The sequence below is a fragment of the Xyrauchen texanus genome, chromosome 13, assembly GCF_025860055.1.
Source record: "Xyrauchen texanus isolate HMW12.3.18 chromosome 13, RBS_HiC_50CHRs, whole genome shotgun sequence".
NCBI lineage: Eukaryota > Metazoa > Chordata > Actinopteri > Cypriniformes > Catostomidae > Xyrauchen > Xyrauchen texanus.
In genome coordinates, this window is record NC_068288.1 from 15472093 (window position 1) to 15477534 (window position 5442).

Below are 5442 nucleotides of genomic sequence, written 5' to 3' on the forward strand. Positions count from 1 at the left end.
GGGTTATATGGTGCTTCATGTTTATTGGAGGATTATTGCCCCCTACCGAGCGGCTCCAGCACTGCCCCAGTCTCCCGCCACATACCAGCTCTACACATTAACGTACACCCTAACCATAAACTCACGCAACACGCCAGCCCTACGCCCTAACCCTAAACCCAGTGGTTTAGTTAGTGCTGTAGTCTAGTTTTTTGTTGTGAGTATACAGTGATTTTTACCTCCCAGCCTCATATTCACCAGTCCCAGAGGGACACCCCAAAAGCACCACCACCACACTCACTAATGCATACAGTATCCATCTACATGTCATTGAGAGCATTCTGAAAGACTGCTTATGTGTTATCAACATGTCAATTTATTATAAGCAACACAAGACTTTAACAGCCAATCACATTTACAGCTGGGGAGCCCGGACTGATTTTCTACTGTTTAGTGTTTATCACACCATCTAGCTCAGCCAGTTAAGAGCTTTAGCCTTAGATGTTATATGAATATGGTCCCTGGAGCACAGGTTTTATCAGCTGGCAATTTTCAATGCACATGTAAGTGTGCAAGTTGCAACTGTTATTAACAAAAATGGTAAGCTGAGACTTTTTTCTGTGAGGAAAACACGACTAAATAGCATCATCGTACAAGTGTTTTTTATCTATATTAGCAATAACATCTGCTGAACAGGACCAAATGTACTCAAAAGTGTTTAATAAACTGTTTACAATCTTCAAACCATGACTAACAAATGCATGAAAAGCAGGTGAAAGGAGAAACATGTTTGCGGCAGGGCGAAGGGCGGGCCCGGGTCGTGATTATACACGGCAGTCACTTATTTCCAGGGGTTTCAGTACAGTGTAAAAATGTGACGTGGTAGTGTAGGCGTTCTCCTAATTCAAAATTTGCATAGGTCTGTCAAGGTTCAGAAAGAAGAGGACTCAATTGCAGGGTACACCACAGTTTATTGGGAAATTGACAAGCACGAGCCGGACAGGACGAGGTCCACAGATAGTAACGGCCTCAGGGAACGTAGACTAGGTCCATCAGACGGTAACTCCCAGCCAAGAGAAGTCTGCATAAGAGGTCAATGATGATGGCAAATGAGACGGGGGAAGCAACGGGCAGTGTTTGCAGGTGAGGCGCAGCGAGGGGGAAGGTGTTTGGACTCAAGATGGCGCCGAGTATGGCTGCTGCGTTGCGAGCTCCGTTACAACACTGCGGTTTATTGTTTGTTTTGTTTACAGTTCTTTGTTTTTTTTGTCTTGGATGTTGTCTGCCTTATTGTTTACGACAGCCAAACGCTTTTGTCTGGGCTGCCCGGCCCCGGAAACGCAGAAGGAAAAGAGGAAAATGAGCCGGCGTTCTCATCAGAGTAAGACGTCGTGCAAATCGACCCCCGCTACCCAGTATACTACTGGCAAATGTTCAGTCTCTGGACAACAAGCTCTGCGAGCTGAGAGCGCGGATCTCTTTCCAACGAGAGACGAGAGATTGCTGTGTTATCTGCCTTACAGAAACCTGGCTGGCTGCGGAGATTCCAGACTCGGCCATCTAAATCACGGGCTTTTCCGTGCACCGAGCGGACAGAGCGAAAGACCTCTCTGGTAAAAGCAGAGGTGGAGGTGTATGTTTTATGACCAACAAATCATGGTGTGATCAGAGGAACGTACATTTCATCAAGTCTTTCTGCTCTCCTGACCTGGAATATCTCATGCTTCTGTGTCGACCATTCTGGCTGCCGAGGGAATTCACAGCGGTCATCATCACTCCTGTGTACATCCCCCCCCACAAGCCGACACAGACCGGGCACTCAGGGAACTGTATGGGAGTATAAGTGAGCAGGAAACTGCGCACCCTGAGGCTGCGTTCATTGTTACCGGGGACTTTAACAAAGCCAACTTCAAAACAATCGCTCCAAAATACCACCAACACATAAAGTTCAACACATGAGGGGACCGGGTTTTAGATCATTGTTACTCTCCTTTCCGGGATGGCTACAAATCCCTCCCCCGCCCCCGATTTGGCAAATCGGACCACTCTTCCGTTCTGCTTTTGCCCGCTTACAAGCAGAAGCTGAAACGGGAAGCACCCACCCTCAGAACGATCCAGTGCTGGTCGGACCAATCAGACTCTGCGCTACAAGACTGTTTTGATCACGCGGACTGGGAGATGTTCCGGTCCGCCTCTGATGACGACATCGAGGTTTACGCTGACAGCGTAACGTGTTTCATCAGGAAGTGCGTAGAGGATGTTGTTCCGACCAAAACAATACGGATATACCCCAACCAGAAACCATGGGTTAACGGCGAGGTTCGTGCGGCACTCAATGCGTGGTCCTTCGCTTTTAATTCTTCTAACACGGAGGAGCGTAAACAAGCCAGTTATGCCCTCCGTAACACCATCAGTGAAGCCAAACGCCAGTACAGGCACAAACTTGAAGGTCAGTTCAACACCACTGACTCTAGAAGCATGTGGCAGGGAATTAATACCATCACAGACTACAAACGGAATAAAGACTGCATCTCTCCCGGACGAACTTAATACATTTTATGCTCATTTTGAGGACAGTAACACTGCCCTCGCGAAGAGAGCACTCGCTGCTGACGCTACAGAGGTTGATTCACTCTCCGTCTCTGTTGTGACGGGTGAACATCCGTAAAGCAGCGGGCCCAGACGGCCGCGTCATCAGAGCGTGCGCGAATCAACTGGCTGGTGTTTTTACGGACATTTTCAATCTGTCCCTCTCCCTGTCTGTAGTCCCCACATGCTTCAAAACATCAACCATTGTGCCTGTACCGAAGCAAGCCACAATCACTTGCTTAAATGACTGGCGTCCTGTTGCTCTGACCCCCATCATCAGCAAATGCTTTGAAAGGTTAATCAGAGATTACATCTGCTCTGTTCTGCCCCCCTCTTTGGACCCATTGCAGTTTGCCTACCACAACAACCGCTCTACTGATGATGCCATTGCATCTACACTACACACTGCTCTCTCCCATCTGGAAAAAAGGAACACATATGTGAGAATGCTGTTTGTAGACTACAGCTCAGCATTCAACACCATAGTGCCCTCCAAGCTTGATATGAAACTCCGGGCTCTGGGCTTAAATGGCTCGCTGTGCAGCTGGATCCTGGATTTCCTGTCAGGCAGACGTCAGGTGGTTAGAATGGGCAGCAACATCTCCTCATCACTGACCCTCAACACTGGAGCCCCGCAGGGCTGTGTTCTCAGCCCCTACTGTATTCCCTATACACGCATGACTGTGTGGCAACACATAGCTCCAATGCCATCATTAAGTTTGCTGACGATACGACGGTGGTAGGTCTGATCACTGACAATGATGAAAGAGCCTACAGAGAGGAGGTGCACACTCTGACATGCTGGTGTCAGGAGCACAACCTCTCCCTCAACGTCAGTAAAACCAAGGAGCTTGTGGTGGATTTCAGGAGGAAAGACGGAGAACACAGCCCCATCACCATTAATGGAGCACCGGTAGAGAGAGTCAGCAGTTTCAAGTTCCTCGGTGTCCACATCACTGAAGAACTCACATGGTCCGTCCACACTGAGGCCGTTGTGAAGAAGGCTCACCAGCGCCTCTTCTTCCTGAGACGGCTGAGGAAGTTTGGAATGAACCACCACATCCTCACACGGTTCTACACCAGTACTGTAGAGAGCATCCTGACTGGCTGCATCACTGCCTGGTACGGCAATAGCACCGCCCACAACTGCAAAGCCCTGCAAAGGGTGGTGCGAACTGCCAGAAACATCATCGGAGGTGAGCTTCCCTCCCTCCAGGACATATACACAAGGCGGTGTGTGAAAAAAGCTCGGAGGATCATCAGAGACTCCAGCCACCCGAGTCATGGTCTGTTCTCATGGTCTATTATTATTATAATACTTTATTATCCCATTCCTGGGAAATTTGTCTTGGACCGCATGACACGGCCAGTGCACAACATCAATCACACACACAACACAATGCATACAACAACATGCAATATTAAGCAATAACACATTTCTATGAATTATATATATATATATAAAAAAATAAAAATAAAAAAAAAATAGCATACTACATCAATTAAAAAAAAAATCTCTATTTAAAAGTTTGATCGCAGTTGGAACAAAAGAGTTTTTATAACGATTAGATTTGCACATCAAGACCCTGAATCTTCTCCCTGATGGTAGCAATTTAAAATACTTGTATAAAATATGTGTATCATCAGAGACAATTCTTTTAGCTTTCCTTGAAATAGATGCCTCGTACAGTTCTGGTATGGTTCGTTTTTCCTCCCACCCTATGATTTTTTGAGCTGAATGCACCAGTCGTGCTAGTTTTGATTTAGATTGAACAGTCAGATTTATATATATATATACACTCACCTAAAGGATTATTAGGAACACCTGTTCAATTTCTCATTAATGCAATTATCTAATCTACCAATCACATGGCAGTTGCTTCAATGCATTTAGGGGTGTGGTCCTGGTCAAGACAATCTCCTGAACTCCAAACTGAATGTCAGAATGGGAAAGAAAGGTGATTTAAGCAATTTTGAGCGTGGCATGGTTGTTGGTGCCAGACGGGCCAGTCTGAGTATTTCACAATCTGCTCAGTTACTGGGATTTTCACGTACAACCATTTCTAGGGTTTACAAAGAATGGTGTGAAAAGGGAAAAACATCCAGTATGTGGCAGTCCTGTGGGCGAAAATGCCTTGTTGACGCTAGAGGTCAGAGGAGACTGGGCCGACTGATTCAAGCTGATAGAAGAGCAACTTTGCCTGAAATAACCACTCGTTACAACCGAGGTATGCAGCAAAGCATTTGTGAAGCCACAACATGCACAACCTTGAGGTGGATGGGCTACAACAGCAGAAGACCCCACCGGGTACCACTCATCTCCACTACAAATAGGAAAAAGAGGCTACAATTTGCAAGAGCTCACCAAAATTGGACAGTTGAAGACTGGAAAAATGTTGCCTGGTCTGATGAGTCTCGATTTCTGTTGAGACATTCAGATGGTAGAGTCAGAATTTGGCGTAAACAGAATGAGAACATGGATCCATCATCCCTTGTTACCACTGTGCAGGCTGGTGGTGGTGGTGTAATGGTGTGGGGGATGTTTTCTTGGCACACTTTAGGCCCCTTAGTGCCAATTGGGCATCGTTTAAATGCTACGGCCTACCTGAGCATTGTTTCTGACCATGTCCATCCCTTTATGGCCACCATGTACCCATCCTCTGATGGCTACTTCCAGCAGGATAATGCACCATGTCACAAAGCTCGAATCATTTCAAATTGGTTTCTTGAACATGACAATGAGTTCACTGTACTAAAATGGCCCCCACAGTCACCAGATCTCAACCCAATAGACCATCTTTGGGATGTGGTGGAACGGGAGCTTCGTGCCCTGGATATGCATCCCACAAATCTCCATCAACTGCAAGATGCTAT